Below are 20,352 nucleotides of genomic sequence, written 5' to 3'. Positions count from 1 at the left end.
AGAGTGTGACTTTTAATTCTCTGCCACTGACTTTTTTTTTTATCTGCCACTGACTTATCTGATGATTTGCTGATTTGATACGTACACTAGCAGAAACTGAATTTTCATATTCTAGCACCCAAACCACATCTACTTTTCCCAAGCCAAAGGGACAGCATCGCAGATTTCATAAATCAAACAGATGGAATGCCACCCAGGAGAACATGGCCACATGAGCACATAAGCACAAGGAGTTTGGCAATAATATATGACAAAGCAAAGTTAAAAAAAAGAGAGAAAGAGAGAGAAATCATCCAGCACACATTCACTATTTGTCTAAAACAAGTTTTCTATATCCTTTTAGTACAGAATCAATACAGAGTCATATAAAATCTCTAACAGCAAATATCATGCTGGGTTTCAAGCAAATCCTGCATCATGAGATCTGAACTGATAACGTGAGACTCATTATCCTTCCTGGGGAAAAAAAAATGAAAAGTTCCCAAAAGTTGTATCCATCAGCTGAGTTAAGAATTGGCCTTTGCCTTCTTTCTTCTTCATTCCTCCGCCCCAATTCATTCCTTTTAGGAATATGTGGGTCATAAAATTTGTGTTAATAACTTCAAGCTGAAAGAAACTGATCTGTGATTAAGACCTATATTATAATTACTGTAGTTTAAAGCATAAATAAATCCCAGTCTACATGATGAAAGTGCATATATTCATTCTTTCTAGAGCTAAGGAATAGAAATGCACGTAGTGGCTGTCCCTACCCTTTCAGATTTTACTGTGTAAAATTTTACTGCTTTAATTCATCCAGATTTTTATGGTCACTCATTTCAGGCTTTGGCATACCATGAAAGTTATACATAATTCTCTGAACAATAGTATAACTCCAGCCTGATTCCCACACGTTAGTGGACTAGGATACTTCTGTGGCAGACTGCTGATCTAAGTGTTAGAGAAAAACATGTAAGCAATTAATTTCAACAAAGTGTTAAAAGTTCAAGGACATTATAATCAAAACCAATAGACTTTCCTAACCCAGCCCACTAAGGAACTTTGGTATGTCTCTTCCCCCACCACCGCTCAACCCTATTGTGCAGAAATAAGTCATCAGTGAGCACAGGGAACTAAGGAATCAGACAGGGATTCATAATCCATGGAAGCATGGGGGCTGTGAGAGAACTGGAGGATGAGAAGAATGGGAAAATAACTAGCTTTAAAAGTGGTCCTGTGAATTTTGAATTGGATCTCCATTAATGTTCTTTGAGAGGCATAAGTAAAGGTTTCAATTAATTTTAATTACATACTTTTGGCTGATGAACGCTTTCTTTCTTTCTTTCTTCCTTTTTTTTTTTTTTTTTTTTTAGATAGGATCTGACTCTGTCACCCAAGCTGGAGTGCAATGGGGCAATTATGGCTCAGCCTCAATCTCCCAGGCTCAAGTGATCCTTCCACCTCAGCCTGCCAAGTAGCTGGGACCACAGGCCTGTGTCACCACACCTAGCTAATTTTTTTTATTTTTTGTAGAGATGGGGGTCCCACCAAGTTGCCGAGGCTGATCTCAAACTCCTGGGTTCAAGTGATCCTCCCCCCTCAGCCTCCCAAAGTGCTGACATTACAGGCATGAGCCACCATGCCCAGCCTGATCAACTCTTTCTTTGAATGTGGCAGCATGCTGAGACTGGGCAACATGGAGCCTTTGGAATTTACTCACATTACAAGAGAAATATATTTGGACATTGTCTAGGACATGGTAAAGAGAAAGGGTGGAGAGGAAAAGTCAAGAGGTATAGGCCAGGGTTTAACCATGAGGAGTAGTAGCTCTCAGTCACCAGGTTTCTTTTTCTCACTTTCTCTCTACAAAACCTCATATTTTAGTGGATTTGTTCTGGGGACACTATCAGGCTAGGAAGAAGCAAAGCCACATAGAAGGAAGGATAGTGGCACTGTTAAGTATAGGAGGGACTAACTATGCATATTTGATTGTCCTAATATATCTCAACCAAAGCATGTGTAAGCGTGGCACGATATAGTCAGATTTTGTTCTTCCTATGAAAAAATAACCATTCTCTGTAAACTACAAGAAAATTTACCTGGTCTCATAGGAGAGATAAGAAGAAGCTAAAGTTCTGTGCCTAGAGGAAGCAAAAACTACTAAAATAGGATCCTAGGCATCAGTCTCAGCTGCATTTAATGGTACCAGGAAACTGAAATAATCCTCTTTCTTCTTTCTTTGACATGTTTTAGCAGCTCTACACCTTTCTGAAATTTAGCCCTTCCCACTTTTTTAGAAATGTATTTATCATGTGCAATATAATGTTTTAGAGTATATATACATTGTGGAATAGTTAAATCTAGCTAATTGACAACTGCATTACTTCACATACTTATCATTTTCGTGGTGAGAATGCTTAACATCCACTATTTTTGCATTTTTGAGAATGCAATATATGTTCATTAACTATAGTCACTATGCTGTACAATAGATCTCTTGAATGTATTCCTTCTATCTAATTATATTAATATATCCTTTAACATCTCCCCATCCTCCACTCCCCCTAAGCACCACAGCCTTGGGTAACCACCATTCTGCTCTCTACTACTATGAGTCCAACTTTTTTAGATTCTACATATGAGTGAGATCATGTGGTATTTGTCTTTCTATGGCTGGCTTATTTCACTTCATATAATGTTCTGTGGGTTCATACATGTTGTCACAAATGACAGAATTTTCTTCTTTTTATAGTGGAATAGTATTCTAGAGTATGTATATACCACATTTTCTTTCTCCATTTATGTGTTGATGAACACGAGTTGATTCTCTACCTTGGCTATTGTGAATAGTGCTGCCATAAACATGGAAGTGTAGATACTCTTCAACATACTGACTTTATTGCCTTAGTCATTTCTTTGAATAAGCTTTCTACCCCTCGCTCTTGCTCACCTCCTTCTTGAGTACCGATAATTCTTAGATTTGCTCTTTTGAGGTGAATTTCTATATCTCGTAGGCAATCTTTATTCCTTTTCATTCTGTTTTCTCCTCTGACTGCATTTTCAAATAGTTCACTTATTCTTTCCTCTATTTGGTCCATTCCATTAGTTTTTTTTTATTATTTCAACCCCTTTGTTAAATTTCTCCAATGAAATTCTGAATTGTTTTTCTGTGTTATCCTGGAGATCACTGAGTTTCCTTAAAACTATTCGAATTCTTAGTCATAGAGTTTAAATACTGCCATCTCTTTAGATTCAGTTGTGGGTTCCTTGCTTTGTCTGTTTGAGGAAGTCATGGTTCCCTATTTGCTGTTGTTTCTTGTGGATATACATCTATGTCTTTGCATTGAAGGATTGGTTATTTATTCCAGTCTTCTCTATCTGGCTCATGTTGGGGTTTATTGGGGGTTTTTTGTTTTGTTTGTTTTAACATATCTGCTTAGAGTCCTTATATTTTACCTGATGATTTGTTTTATTTTATTATTTATTTATTTATTTCTGCTAGGTTACTGCCTCTTTTTCAGCACGAGATATCACATTAAACCCAAGTTTGCCTCAGTTCTAGTATATAATCAGAATGCTGCCCATCCAAAATGGGGGAGATTGCAAATCGGTTATCCCAGTAGTGTAGGAAGGCTGGCTAAGGGTCTCTGCCCAGGCAACCTGTGAAATGAACCTCTTATGACGTGGTGCTGCTAGCAGTCACTCTGATTTGTCATCTCCTTTGGCCAAGTTACAGAGCAGAGTTTCTACAGCTGGGGTTGGTAGTCCCACTCCCTACTTCGTCTCTGGCTGTTCTCAGGGATATTTCTCCCTTCAGGCACTCCCAGTGATTCCCACAGATTGAGACAGGAAAAGGTCTCCTGCCAAGGAACCCAGGTGGTCAGGGAGCTCATTGTTCATCTCGATCTTACTATATCCAATGTAGAAACCACGAGTCAGGAAAAATTTTTCCAAGTGCTGGTGCCAGATAGGTTGGGGGGACAGGCACTGCAGATATGGAACTCCAATTCTCTCGCCATCTGCTCAGTTTTTTTTACCTCTTGGTGGCCCCAGGAACTGTTTCCTCATATTAAATTCTGGGCTATTGCTGGTGATACACTCAGCTATGTATATTTGTTTTGGTTTTCTCGGGGGCAGTGAATCCAGCTTGCTTCTATGCCATCATTATAGAACCAGCAGCTCTTTATTTCATATCCTTTAGATAGACAAAAAACCAAACACTGCATGTTCTCACTCATAGGTGGGAACTGAACAACGAGAACACATGGACACAGGAAGGGGAACATCACACACCGGGGACTGTTGTGGGGTGGGGGGAGGGGGGAGGGATAGCTTTAGGAGATATACCTAATACTAAATGACAAGTTAATGGGTGCAGCACACCGACATGGCACATGTATACATATGTAACAAACCTGCACGTTGTGCACATGTACCCTAAAACTTGAAGTATAATAATAATAAAATTTTTAAAAAATGTAATGTAACACATAATTGACCATCTTAACCATTTTTAAGTTTACAGTTCAATAATTTAAATACATTCATAATGTGCAACCATCACCATCATCCATCTTCATAACTCTCCTTGTCTTGTAAAACTAAAACCCCATAATCATTAACAATAACTCCCATTCCTCTTCTGCCCCACCTCCTGGAAATCATCCTTCTACTTTCTCTCTCTATGATTTTGACTACCTTAAGTTCATCATATAAGTGGAATGATACAGCATTTTTCCATTTGTGACTGATTTATTTCACTTAATATGTACTCAAAGTTCATCCATGTTGTAGCATATGTCAGAATTTCCTTCCTTTTTCAGGCTGAATAAGATTCCATGTATATACCACATTTTGCTTATCTGTTCATCCACTGATGGATACTTAAGTTGCTTCTATCTTTTAGCTGAATGTTTGTTATGAGTGTGAGTGTACAAATTATCTGTTTGAGGCCGTACTTTCATTTCTTTAAAGTATACACCCAGAAGTGAAATTGCTGGATCATGTGGTCATTTTAGTTTTAATTTCTTGAGAAACCACCAAACTGTCTCCACAGTGGCTGTATCAATTTATATTTCAACCAGCAATGCACCTAAGTTCCAATTTGCTTAATCTGTGGCCTCAGCCTCCCAAGTAGCTGGGACCACAAGCACATGCCACCATATCTGGCTAATTTTTTTTCATTTGTAGAGATAGGGTCTCCCTATGTTATCTAGGCTTGTCTCAAACTCCTGGGCTTAAGCAGTCCTCCCACCTTGGCCACTCAAAATGCTGGGGTTCAAGCATGAGCCACAGTGCCCAGCCTTAAACTTTTTTTAATAGATTAGTCTCTTACATCATGTAGAAAACAGAAAGTGGAGTAACAAACTGTTGTTACAATAATACTAGCTGTTATAATTGCCCATGTCCTTGGCTTTTAAGTTTTAATATCATGTATCTTAGTGTGGTTCTCTAGTAAATTTTTCATTTTAGTTACTGTAATTTTCATCACCAGAATTTCTTTTGGTTTCTTCTTAGGTGTTTTCTCTTTATTTATATTTCTATTTTGTTCATACATCATTTTCTTGACTTTCTACACATATTCCTTAGCTCTTTGAGCATTCTTTAAGACAAAGATTTTAAAGTATTTCTCTAGTAGATTTGCCATCATGTCTTTTTATTCGTCAGTTTCTGTTGGGTTTTTTTCTTTCCTTTGAGTGAGACATATTTTCCTGTTTCTTTGTATGCCATGTGACTTTTTGGTTGAAAACTGGACATTTGAATCTAATATTGTGGTAATTCTGGAAATTATATTGTGTCCTTTTCCCAGGGCTTGCTGCCTTTTGTTGTTTTTATTATTGTTGTAGGCTATCTATGTGCCAAGGATTAAACTTGTGAGGTATAAACTTCACTGAGGTGCAAACTTAAGGTCTTCTCAATTCTTTTCTGAGCCTGCACCTTTCTCTGGGCATGTGCAGTCACTTTCTAATTCTCCCTGTATATGCAATTGCTTTTTAATGTCCTAGTCTTTCATGTGTAGCTCCCAAACAGAGAAAAAAAATAAGCAGGGAAAAGGTACCAGCCCTTTAAATTCCCTGGAAGTTACTTCAGCCAGAGAGGGAGAGGCTTGCAACAATGTAGGGGGAGAGGAATGCAACCACAATGACTGCCTGCCTCTTTATCTGCACCTCTCTGATCAGAAGCAGCAATCAGCAATCAGAGCACAGATCCCCAACATGTGGAGCACGGGGTCCTTTTTGCCCACTCTGGCTCCTGCAAGTTGTGTGCAGGTTGCTTCAGAAGCACATGAATGCCTGCCTGCCATGTAGCTGAGGGGTAGAGAATGAGTAGTTGCAACCTTACTAAACCAAAATTGACACAAATTAACTACAATTTACTATTTAAGCCTTCCCCAGAAAGTTGCGAGCCTTCAATAGACTTCAGACTTCCGAAATAGTTGCATCAGATGATTCTGCCAGTACAATTGTTGTTAGGTAGAGAGACAGATTCCTGGTGCATCCTACTCAGCCATCTTCCCAGAACCCTCAGATTTCATGTATTTTCCGTTACATTTCCAGTTGTTGCCAAAATTCTTTTTTAATTTTACTTTTATGCTCTGGGATACATGTGTAGAATGTGCAGGTTTTTCACATAGGGATACATGTGCAGAATGTGCAGGTTTTTCACATAGGTATACATGTGCCATGGTGGTTGGCTGCACCTATCAACCCATCATCTAAGGTTATAAGCCCTGTATGCATTAAGTATTTGTCTTAATGCTCTCCCGCCCCTTGCCCCCAACCCTGGACAGGCCCTGGTGTGTGATGTTCCCCTCCCTGTGTCCATGTGTTCTCATTGTTCAACTCCCACTTATGAGTGAGAACATGCAGTGTTTGGTTTTCTGTTCCTGTGTTAGTATGCTGAGAATGATGGCTTCCAGCTTCATCCATGTCCCTGCAAAGGACATGAGCTCAACCTTTTTTAAGGCTGCATAATATTCCATGGTATATATGTGCCACATTTTCTTTATCCAGTCTATCATTGATGGGCATTTGAGTTGGTTCCAAGTCTTTCCTATTGTAAATACTTTTGCAGTAAACATATGTGTGCATGTGTATTTATAGTAGAATGATTTATACTTCTTTGGGTATATACCCAGTAATGGGATTGCCGGGTCAAACGGTATTTCTGGTTCTAGATCCTTGAGGAATCACCACACTGTCTTCCACAATGGTTGAATTAATTTACACTCCCACCAACAGTGTAAACACATTCCTATTTCTCCACAGCCTCGCCAGCATCTGTGATTTCCTGATTTTTTAATAATCACCATTCTGACTGGCATGAGGTGGCATCTCATTGTGGTTTTGATTTGCATTTCTCTAATGACCAGTGATGATGAGCTTTTTTTCATGTTTATTGGCCACATAAATGTCTTCTTTTGAGAAGTATCTGTTCATATCCTTTGCCCACTTTTTGATGGGGTTGTTTTTCTCTTGTAAATTTGTTTAAGTTCCCTGTAGAATCTGGATATTAGCCCTTTATCAGATGGATAGATTGCAAAAATTTTCTCCCATTCTGTAGGTTGCCTGTTCTTTTTATTTTTATTTTGTTTTAATTTTTTTTTTGAGACAGGGTCTCACTCTGTTGCCCAGGCTAGAGTGCAGTGGTGTGAAAACAGCTCACTGCAGCCTCAACCTCCTGGGCTCAAGTGATCCTCCCACCTCAGCCTCCCAAGTAGCTGGGACTATAGGCACACACCGCTACACTTGGCTAATTTTTCAAATTTCTTTAGAGACAGAGTCTCACCATGTTTCCCAGGCTGGTCTTGAACTCCTGGGCTCAGCCGATCGTCCCACCTCAGCCTCTGAAAGTGCTGGGATTACATTTGTGAGCCACTGTGCCCAGCCCTTAATATATTTTTATTTTAGAAAGCAAAAATGAAAAATTAATTTTAATATTCATTTCCATTTTGCTTTTAGGAAAAAAAAAGCTAACAACAGATTTTACAGAACCTTTTAAAATTTTTCTTAAAAAAAAATGAAAAGCATACTACATTACCATTCATGTTCTTTCTACTTTTAAACTTTGTCAGACTTTGATGTTTTAAACTGTTCATAAGCAAAACTGAGTCATAGCACTATAATCAAGTTAATACCTGACTCCTTCTTGATATCAAGGGGTTTCTCTTGTGCAATTAGCTTCAACTGAAGTGGAGTCAGTAGGTGGGAATGGAGGTGTACAGCTCTTTGTTCACCCTGATTAACAAGTTCCACTTCCCAACAGTTTCTTGAGAAACCCAGTAAATTATCAAGACCAGTCAAAGTTCTAGTCCATTCACATCAACATTAGTGGAATTCCTGTGCTCTAACCAAAAGAAACATATCAAATGATCTACAAGCATTTAAGGAAAGAGCCTCTACTGTCAAACACTCTTTTAAAGACCAACAGGATCAAGTGAAATGACAAAGCGAGCTCTTAGTCTGAGACATCATCAAATGGGGCTAGCCATACAAGTAGTATTTAATGGTTGATCCTCCCTCTCTCTCCCTTCCTGCTTCCATCACTCTCCCGCCTACCATCTTTCTCAATCTGTGTAAGTTTCCTATGGCTACTGTAACAAGTTACCACAAAGCTGGTGGCTTAAAACAACGCAAATGTACTATGTTACAGAAGACCAAAGTGGGTCTCACTGGGCTATAATCAATGTGTCATCAGGCTGCATTCCTCCCGGAGCCTCTATGGCGAATCTGTTTCCTTGCCTTTTCCCACTTCCATATCTCATCTGGATTCTTTGGCTTGCAGCCTTTTCTGCATCTTCAAATCGATGATCACAACACTTTGACCACTGCTTTCATCATCACATCTCCTTCTCTGACTCTGACAGACTCCTTGAACTCTCTCTTCTATTTTCAAGGACCTTTGTGATTACATTGGGCGCACCCAGATATCCAAAATAATCTCCCAATTATTAGCAACTGTAATTTCATCTACAACTGTAATATCCTTTTCCATGTAATTTAGCATGATCACAGGTTCCAGAAATTAGCATGTAGACATATTTGAGGGGCTATTATTCTTCTACCACATCATCTTTCTCCCTCTTAAGCCATTACAAGGCGAAAGTACATTTTCAGGTCAAAAATAAGTCTAGGATTATGAAAATGTTCTAAAATTACATAGTGGTAAGCGTGGCACAACCTTGTGAAAATCCTGAACAAAAAAAAACAAAACACTGGGTTGTATACTTTAAAAGGGTAAATTTTATGGTGCATGAATTATATTTCAATAACATACGTCTCAAAAAATACATTTTAAGTTGACTAAGTTCTATGCATCTTGCTCTTTGCTGTTCTATTGCTTTACCTATAGCAAGAACTAATACTCACAGTTACTCCTTCTCTAACTTCCCGGAATTCAACTCTCTCCTGAGTTGGAATAAGATTATTGAATCCAAAAGTATATCAAATTCTAGCAAGATTAAAGAAGAAGCAGATAAGCAATAATATAGTGTGTCTTGGAACTACAGGGAGGTTTTAGCTAACTGACGCTTTCAGACCCAGGATCAAACTCAGTCATGCTCTAGCAGACCTTCTCATTGAGCTCTACGTAATTTAGAATAATCCCCAAGTAAATGAAACACATATTTGAAAATATCTTGGGAAGGTATATGGAAAAGTTTGAATGGTACATGGTAGTAAATATACTGAAGGAGGAAATAGACACAGTTACCTATCAGCTGCAGCCATACCCCAAAATAAGCAAGTGAAAGTCCTATGTAGCCGGGAAGAATCTCAGGTGGGTTTAATGACATAAAATCATCAAGAAGATACAAGGAGGAAGAGAAGGAGAGGGAGAGGGAGGAGGAGGAGAAAAGGAGCCCAGGAGTTCTTTATCTGAGACTATAGACTTAAATTACATAGACTCAACTAGTAGGCTTTATTCTGACAACAGAACCTGAGCATAGAAGGGAATGTTGATGCAAGTATCCCAGGGATGGCGAAGAGGGAGAGATAAATATTACGTAGATCAGAGGTTTAGAAAACTTATCGCTATACACCTCAAAAATCTATACATAGAATATGTGTGGTAATTTGGAGCAAGCTCTCCCAGCTTCGTGTCTCTGGCATCAACTTGGTTCGAAGGAAGAAAATATTAGAAATATATAGGGAGCATAACAACGGGGAAGGTGCAGTGACAGACAACACTGAAAACTGAACCCTTGAACTGCCATTCATGTTGGGGTATCCACAGTAAAACAACCAACCAGTTACCCTGGCTGTCTCCCTTATCTGTCTACTCACCTTAGGGAAAATTCAAAACTGATGTTGAGGAAAATGGCATTTGTATCTATTAAAACTACTTTATTCACTCTGAAAAGTGCCTTTATTTTTCAGAAAATCTCATAACATTTATTAATCCTCCCACACTGCTGACATAAAAGACAAGCCTGGGATGAGCTTTTTTTTTTTTTTTTGCTTTGAGTTTGCATTTAAAAGAATATGATGATGGAAAGGAGATTTTAAGAATTTACAATGAGCTCAGTAAGTTATTTACTGCTGAACTTTTCCTTCACTCTCACCAAGGGAGCACATTTATTATGTTTTCTCTGTGCATTTACATTTCTGAGAAGCCTCCAGAAATGGAAGTGGAGAATTAGTATATTTACTCTGCAGCCAGGAAGACTCTTCATTTTTCAAAAGCTCATAATACCAATGGAATACTTGAGTCAAATGTATTTCTTGGCTAGAGGTTGTGTCAGTCTAGCTTGATTTTTCAAACTGTGATCAGTCCATTTCCACATTGCTCCTTCAGCTGGAGCAATTGCTCATTGTACATTGCCCCTAAAATCTCTGAAAACATAGGTTACAAATTTTCTAGTTTTAGATGGGGTGGGAAAACTCTTTGATGTTTTTGAGGTGAAAATTACCCATCAAAGAAGTGGAGTTAAGTATATATTCCAGAAAAAAATTATATCCCAGTAAAAAATTATATCCTTTTTGGAAAAACAAAAACCAAAGAGCCGGTAATTTAATGAATACATTTTATTTCAAACTAATTTTATCCCAGTCGCTCATAAATCCAAGGAAATGTTAAGACAATCAAACCAAAATTATCAGTAGGTTTATCACCCAAGTCGTGACTTACCCAAAACAAATTAGGAAACCCAAAATTGCTTCTGCATACAATATTTCTGCCCTATTCCACCTCCCCACCCAAAAAAAAAAAGCTCACACACGGTATCAATTGGTTAGTCTTTATGGATTGTAATAAAGCTTCATACAGTAAAATCCTATTATGGGATAACTTGCTGTCCCACAGATTTGAGGGACGACATGAAATATATAAGTCATTTCTTTCCCAAACACAAGTAGTTGGGTTTTAATGCAATTAGCCTAAGCTGTAAACTGTCAGGAAAATAAAATAATAATCAGTTTCTCAAATAGGTTATCCAGAAGCAGGATTTCTCAACCTTGGCACTATTAACATTTGGGGCCAGATAATGCTACGTTGTGGGAGCTGTCCTGTGTATGGTGGGATGTTTAGCAGCATCCTTGGCTCCCACCCACTAGATGCCAATAAAACCTCCTCAAGTTGTGATAACCAAAAATGCATTCAGACATTACTATAAATCCTCCAAAGAGCAAAATCACGCTCTGTTCAGAACCAGCGATCTAAAGTAATTCAAATGTTAGGTCATTGATTAGGATCATCAACCCTACTGCTCTTCCTCCTTTGCCTACATGAATAACTGGAAGTACATTTTCTCACAGAGTAGTTTAAATGTTAAAGTATATTTTTGCAAAATGGCTTCCTAGACCTACACAGAGCCCAATTCCACACCCAATGGCAATTTCACAGGGCAAACACCTTCTAGATTGAGGGTAAAATTACTTTGCTCGGCCGGGCGCAGTGGCTCCCGCCTATAATCCCAGCATTTTGGGAGGCCGAGGCGGGTGGATCACAAGGTCAGGCGTTCCAGACCAGCCTGGCCAACATATTGAAACCCCATCTCTACTAAAAATACAAAAAATTAGCCAAGCGTGGTGGCAGGTGCCTGTAATCCCAGCTACTCAGGAGGCTGAGGCAAGAGAATTGCTTGAACCTGGGAGGCAGAGGTTGCAGTGAGCCGAGATTGCGCCACCGCACTCCAGCCTGAGCGACAATGCAAGACTCCATCTCAAAAAAAAAAAAAAATTGCTTTGCCCACAGATTGTTCAGTAATTCTTTCCTTTTCTCATGTAAGCCCACCTTTTCTATCAGGACAATCAACAAGCCTTTCTCCCTGTGATGGCTTTCAGAACCTTGGGCACCTCTTGCAAATCTCACCCCATACTGTTTCTTGGGCCAACACTGGTTGTCTTACTTTGTAAGCTGTACAGTTCCCCTCAGTTGATTAATATTCAAATTTTCTTGGGAGACACTTTTTCAGTAAAGGGTCCATTAAACACATCATATGTTGCAGTTTAGAGTTTTCTTTTGGTTAGTTTGGGGCTTTTGTAAAATATCTGTATCCTTTTCATTCATGACATACATGTATATATACGTTATCAAACTAATATAGCAACAGAGGGAGTGGCTCTAAAATTAGCTTATTCAGGAATAAATGACAAATTGCAATCCAGGAATACACATGCCATGGTGAACCATGGAGGGGGCACAGGCCTCTAAGGAGGCAAAGGATGGCAATGGTTTCAAAGGCAAAATGAGGAAGATTACATACATTATTTTGAAATAATTATCTTTGGCTACAAGGATCAATAAGAAGGGTGGCATCAGTTCAAGGCTAACTAGACAGTTGTTGGGCAGATGCACTTCCAGAAGTAGTTGTTGTATAAAGTTGCAGTGGCCTTTGTGCAAGGTTGTGATTTTCAGAGTCTTTCTAATAGTTTTCATCATAGGAATGTGTGTGTGAGAGCCCCTCCTTTATGACCTTCTGACTTCGTTTTGTTAGGGTTTGGCATAAGTGACTTCATCTTGATTCTAACAACTTTCATTGTGTGTGTGTGTGTGTGTGAATATATATCCTGAGATTTCAAAAAGATGTTTTTAAATAGTCTCCGATCTCCCTAAGCCTTTTTTTAATCTTTTTAGCTATTCCTTTCCTTTTTTCTTACAAATAACTGCAATCTATACTAGTACTTTTTTTGAATTTCAGTTTTGCTATGATTTTTTTGTTTTCCCTTTCACTAGAATTGTCAGAGGTGTGTGAACCAGAGCAACTCCATCTTGAATAGGGGCTGGGTAAAATAAGGCTGAGATGTACTGGACTGCACTCCTCATCTCTACTGAAAATACAAAAATTAGCTGGCATGGTGGCGGGTCCCTGTAATCCCAGCTACTCAGGAGGCTGAGGCATGAGAATCACTTGAACCCGGGAGGCAGAGGTTTCAGTGAGCCTGTTTCCCACCCCTCTGTTTCAAGCTCAATTATGCTCCTTGGCTCCGCTTAAGCATGTGTGTCAATGGCTCTCAAGCATACCCCCATCTTTCAGTATTTCAGAGTCCACAGGGGAGAAAAAGGGGTCATTCTACTGTGACACAAGAGAGCTGTATGTAGGGCAACTGCCCTCTGTCAGCTGCCAGGGGACCTGTTAGCCATGGGAAGCAACACATACTATTGGAGCTGATCTTGCTCTATGTCTTCTCTGTGTGAGTAAAAGCACTGTCCCATCCAGTGCTTGACTGTGTTGTTTTCCTTGGTGACTCCAATGCCAAGTTGGACTTCTCTTCCTGGTGGTTGACATGGTGATGATCTTTGCTATCCTCCATGTAGTTGGTGTCCTCCCTGGCATTAGTAACTAGTGCATGGTGTTCTGCTCTGTACAAAGTGAAAGAAGGAATCCTGGGGCATGATTCAGCTGAAAGAATATGTCCGACATGGATGATCTAGAACTTCAAGGTTTATCTTCAAACAAACATACAGGTGTAGAGAAAGAGGGCTTGCAGGAACCCTAGCAGCAGAGCTGTTATCAAACCTGGTCAGAAGAGATGAGGGAAGAAGGGTACTAGAACCCAAAAGGAGAAAGAGTTCGATAGAGAAGGCCACCGTGAGAGATGTAAGGATCTTAATTGAAAGAAACAGCCCTTGTAAGAAGAGGCCAGGAGAATATTAGCCTAACCTCACACTTTTTCTCCCATCCCCAGATGGGTGTTGGTCACACCCTACTGAAAGCCAGAGAGCCTAGGAACCCTGTTTAATTAATCATACTACAGATCAGCCTCCTAGGCTGATCCACAAGATGAATCTCTAGGAGAAAACAGAAGATATTTTTATATATATATATCTCCTAATTGGCCTCCTTGCTTTTAACCTTCTTCCACCCCCACCTCTTTACAGCAATCAGAATGATTCTTCGAAATAAAATTTACTACCCTGATTAAAATGGACTGCCCTTCAGCCTGTCTCATTCCACTGAGAATTCCATAATGAACAATTTTCGTATCTTGCCCTTCAAGATTCTCTCTAAATAATTTGGATCCCACGCATTACTCCACCTCACCTAGTTTCACTTTTCCCCTTGCTCGCTATGCTCTAGTCATATTCATCTGTCAGTTTCTAGAAAATACCAACCTTTCCACCCTTAAGTTAAGCCTTTACACTTGCTGATCCATCTTCTTGGGAAGCTCTTCCTTAACTTTTCATGCATCTAGCTATCCTATGGCCATCAAGTTTCTGCATAAATGTCACCTCCTCAGAAAAGACTTCCATGATCGCCCAATCGCAGTGCTTGATTATTTCACTAATAACACAGTGGAATGTGCAATTATGTTATTTATTCACTTTTCTACTTGTCTATTGTTTGTCTTGCCTATTAGAACATAAGATCCAGCTGGGCGCAGTGGCTCACGCCTGTAATCCCAGCACTTTGGGAGGCCAAGGTGGGCAGATCACCTGAGGTCAGGAGTTCAAGACCAGCCTGACCAACATGGCAAAACCCCGTCTCTACTAAAAATAAAAAATCAGCTGGGCATAGTGGTGCACACCTGTAATCCCAGCTACTCAGGAGGCTGAGGCAGGAGAATCGCTTGAACTGGGAGGCAGAGGTTGCAGTGAGCCAAGATTGTGCCATTGCACTCCAGCCTGGGCAACAAGAGTAAAACTCCATCTCAAAAAAAAACACAAAACCATAAGATCCACAAATCTAAGGAAGCTTCCTATCTTGTTCACCAGTGTATCCCCAGTTACTAGCATAGTGCATAAAGTAGGTATTCAGAAAACATTTGTTAAAGGAATGAGTGATTTCTAGTCAAAAGGGTCATCTTTAGTAACCCACCTTCATCTTTAATCAATCGTTTATTGATGTTACTAATTTCTTAGCGAGGTGCCTCTGTCACCATTGTGGTACTGATATTAAGTAGTCAACTGTTTAAAACTAACAAAGATTCATTAGCAGTCATGGTGCCCTGGGAATTCTCAAAGACTAGGAAATGTAATACAGTTCTACAGGGAGTGTTTTTTGAGGGAAAGACTGAGTAAACCTAAGACTTCTGCTTGAGCATTTAAGAAGAAATAGAAGCAAGTCTCAGAAACATTGATCTTCAGTGAACCTCCTAAGAAAAAGAACAGAGGAATATTCTCAGGCTCAGAATACCTACCAGAGAACACAGAAATGGTGTATGTATTCTTTGGTTATTGTGAAAGCCCAGCCTCACACTAAACCACCATCACATTGTCAGGAAAAGGCTTTTATCATTCCTCTGACTCACAAAAAAAAAAAAAAAAGTGTGCAAAGGGGAAAAGGAAGTCTTCTTTCTACTGCAGTGTAGAAAACCAATTATAGAAAGTTGTGTAATTAGAGCTTCTACAGAGTCAACTTGTTTGGCCGACAATCACATAGATCCTAAGCAGTGGATGGTGATGAAAGTTTGGCCAAGGGGAAATATCTTAACCATGTACACAACTAACTGATTAGTAGTAGAATGAAGGTCTTCAGACAAATTCTTCATTTCACTTTTTAACCACATCACAATAAAACAATCTTAAAATAAAATGAATAACTTTTTAATATTTCATCATGCTTACTCCATACAAATGTACAAGCCTACATGGTACATAATATTGTCAGTAAAGAGGATACAGAGTTGGCTGGGTATGGTGGCTCATGCCTGTATTCCCAGCACTTTGGGAGGCCAAGGCGGGTGAATCACCTGAGGTCAGGAGTTCGAGATCAGCCTGGCCAACATGGTGAAACCCCATCTCTACTAAAAATAGAAAATTAGCCAGGTGTGGTGGCGGGTGCCTGTAATCCCAGCTACTTGGGAGGCTGAGGCAGAGAATCACTTGAAACCAGGAGGCAGAAGTTGAAGTGAGCTGAGACTGCACCACTGCACTCCAGCCTGGGCAAAAAGAGTGAAACTCCGTCTTAAAAAAAAAAAAAAAGGGATACAGAATAAATCAGTTTTCCTCTCAGTTCCATTACATAGAGAAAATTATTTAATAGACCCTTTAAGTATTCTGTGGACTTGTTTGTGTGCCAATCTGGGCAGATAAACTCTTAGCTCCGAACCCCAAGGTAATCCTAATTATGCCAAGCCTTTGAACACCTCTAAGAATGTGGCATCCCATACTGCAGCTGACAGTTCTAATGATAACCATCCAATACAGGTCAGTGAATATTTTTCAAAGCCTCTTGACCCAGTGCAGAGGAATGCTTAGTGCCTTTAAGGCAGATGCATTTCCCAAAAGTCTGGAAAGAAAATTGGAAACCTTTGGTTTTCCATTTATTCCAGACAACGAAAGCAAATCCTGAAATCTTTTTATCTCTCTGCAAATGTCTACAATCTTCACAAAATATTCAGAGACTTGAGATTCATAAGGATGTAGGACTACATATGCCCTTTGGGCACTCCAACAGAAATTTCCTGACTAACTTTCCCAGCCTCGAATTTCTTCCTGAGGGACAGATGATCTCTTCTTCCTGACTTGATTACAGTCCAGTGTAAGCACTTGGGAAGAACACAATGCCATTCTTAAAGTTTTCAGTGGTCAAAAGTCAGCTTGTCCCAACTCTTCATTCATTCTCCATTTACTAAATCATTAATTCAGTTGGCTAGTCAGCAAGCACTTACTGAGAGCTGCTTTATGTGCATGAGGTTAGAGATATAGAAAATAATGGGCAACCTCCATTTAAATAGGAGAATTATAAACATCACACATGCAGCAAGGCCATAGAGAAGCATAGACATTGCTGTTGGTGCAGCCAATAGAGAGATCACTACAAATGGAGTAGACAAGGAAGATTTTATTGAAGAAAAAAATAACATACCAGGGCTTAGCTTGGACAGGTGATAAATGCATGGATACAGAGGAAAAACAAAACAGATAAATAAAGTATGGAAGTGTACTAAGGCATGAATGCACTGCTAAACCTGCTGCAGAGGGTCCTGATAAGGGTGTAATGGAAGACAGCATTGGAAATGTGTGCTAGAACCAGACTGTGGAAATCCTTGAATGCCAATTTGGGCTTAATCTTCTAAATAACAGAGAAGTTCTAATGTTCTTGAGTAGAAGAATAATAGAATTATAACATATTAGAACTAGGGTTCTCAAAAATATTAAAAATAAAAAATAGAACTAACCACATGATTAAGCAATCCCATTTCTGGCTATATATCCAAAGAAATGAAATCAGTATGTGGAAGAGATATATGTACTCCCATATTTATTGCAGCATTATTTACAGCAGCCAAGATATGGAATCAATCTGTGTCCATTATCAGATGAATGGATTTTAAAAAATGTGCTATATATGTACACAATTGAATACTATTCAGCCTTACAAAAGAAGAAAATCATGTCACTTATAACAACATGGATGAACCTGGAGGACAATATGCTAAGTGAAATAAGCCTGGCACAGAAAAGCAAATACTGCATGAGCTCACTTATATGTAAAATCTTAAAAAGTTGAACTCATAGAAGTAGTGTGGGATGGTGTATGGGGCGGCAGGGAGGAGGGGAGTGGGGAGATGTTAGTCAAAGGATACAGAATTTCAATTAGATAGGAAGAATAAGTTCAAGAAATCTATTGTACAACTTGGTGACTGTAGTTAATAACAATGTATTGTAGTCTTGGAAATTGCTAAAACAGATTTTAACTGTTCTCACCACAAAAAAAAAAAAGGTGATAAGTATGTGCGGTAATGCATATGTTAATTAGCTCAATTCAGTCATTCCACAAATTATACATATTTCAAAACAACATGTTGTGCATGATAAATATATATAATTTTTTGTCAGTTAAAATCTTTTAAACAAAAAAATCAATTGGAATTGCACAATATAAAACGTAGTAATATCTTTGAACTGGAAATGCCTTTAGAGATCTAAGTAGCACCTTTCGAAGACTAATGTGGAAATAATGCCTGGCTAGATTAGAAGACAGGGAGTCTAGAGGTGAGAAGGTAAGTGACAGATGATAAGGGTTTAAACTTAGAGTGATGGCTTCGGAAGTCAGCAGGAAGAGTCTAATATGGGAGATGTTATGAAGTACGAACTGACAGACTGATCACGATGTAAAAGGAAGAGAGAGGAATCTACAGTAACTTCAGTTTCAACCCTTGGTGAACACAGCGATGATAGTACTCACCATTTAAAAAAAAAAAAGTCTTTTTGTGAGTAGGGGTGTGATGACGACAGTTTATGGTCAAGTTCAGCTGAGGTGAACAGAGGATTCAAGTGCATTTCCACCAAGTGGTTGGAGATTTATGACTAGAATTCAGAAGTGTTCAAAGCTAGGGATGTGGATTTGGAAGTCATTTGTATAGAGGAAGTTTCTGCCAATATTGAAACTATGGTCCTAGAACAGCTTCTGGCTTCTGAGAAGTCACAGATATTGTGGCTCTTTTATGTGGACATACAAGAAAATCATGCCCTATGTTTTTGTTATCCCAAGAGAGAGAAGAGTAGGCTGAGCATATTCCACAATTAGTATTTTTCATTAAAGAACACAATAAATATAATAAAGTCAATCTGTGTAATGTAAAACAATAAGGACTTCTTATTTGTCTTTGCATTCCCCATGGCTTGCACATAGTAAGTGGTTCCCAAAATACTTGTTGATTGAATTCAGAGGAAAGCTAGCTTTTAAGATAATTAATATAACTAAAATAGTTATTGAGAACAGTTTACAATGCTCAGTTTTTATCCTAAGTAAGTACTGTTGGGAAATAGTAGAAAGCCCAAAGAAGCTGGAAAAGTTTGGTTTGTGTATTTCTCAATATGGAAGGAAAAAGATAAAAATTCTTCCTTTTGTGCCCTAATTAATCATTAGCAAAAATTTTAAAACCAAAATATCAACTTTTAATCATTATCATCATTGTTAATCTTCCCAAGCAGTACTTAGATTTGTGCCATAAAATTTAACGTCTGCTTATATATTCTTTTCTTTATCCTCAAAATTATAGAAACAAAATTTTAGAACTGGAAAAACCTCAGTGCGTGATAAAAATTTAGGATGCTAATAGCTGTTCAACATCCACTATATCTTACTTAGCTCCTGGCCCCAAACTGCACATTTGTGAAGTCTATATTCCTTGCTTGTTTGAAATCTTCCAGGTTAGCAGAATGTTCAGTACATGGTTTTACTGAAGCCTCAAACTCCTGGGCTCAAGCAGTCCTCCCACCTCAGCCTCCTGAATAGCTGAGACTACAGGCACATGCCACCATGGCAGACTATTTTATTTTTTATTTTTTGTAGGGACAGGGGTCTTTCCATATTGCCCAGGCTGATCTCAAACTCCTGCTCTCAAGCAATCATCCCATCTCAGTCCCCAAAAGCACCAGGATTACAGGCATGAGCCCCCACACCTAGCCCAATACAATGATATTTAACAAGCACTTTTTTATTTGTACACAGGTCTGCCAAGCAAGAATTTTATTTTATTTTATTTTATTTTTATTTTATTTTTATTTTATTTTGTTTTTATTTTTATTTATTTTTATTTTTTTTTATTATACTTTAGGTTTTAGGGTACATGTGCACAATGTGCAGGTTTGTTACATATGTATCCATGTGCCATGTTGATTTCCTGCACCCATTAGCTCGTCATTTAGCATTAGGTATATCTCCTAATGCTGTCCCCGCCCCCCCCACCCCCCACCCCACAACAGTACCCGGAATGTGATGTTCCCCTTCCTGTGTCCATGAGTTCTCATTGTTCAATTCCCACCTATGAGTGAGAACATGCGGTGTTTGGTTTTTTGTCCTTGCGATAGTTTACTGAGAATGATGTTTTCCAGTTTCATCCATGTCCCTACAAAGGACACGAACTCATCATTTTTTATGGCTGCATAGTATTCCATGGTGTATATGTGCCACATTTTCTTAATCCAGTCTATTGTTGTTGGACATTTGGGTTGGTTCCAACTCTTTGCTATTGTGAATAGTGC

Source organism: Hylobates moloch, unplaced genomic scaffold (assembly GCF_009828535.3).
Source record: "Hylobates moloch isolate HMO894 unplaced genomic scaffold, HMol_V3 SCAFFOLD_6, whole genome shotgun sequence".
NCBI lineage: Eukaryota > Metazoa > Chordata > Mammalia > Primates > Hylobatidae > Hylobates > Hylobates moloch.
Note: the sequence above shows the minus strand (reverse complement) of the source record.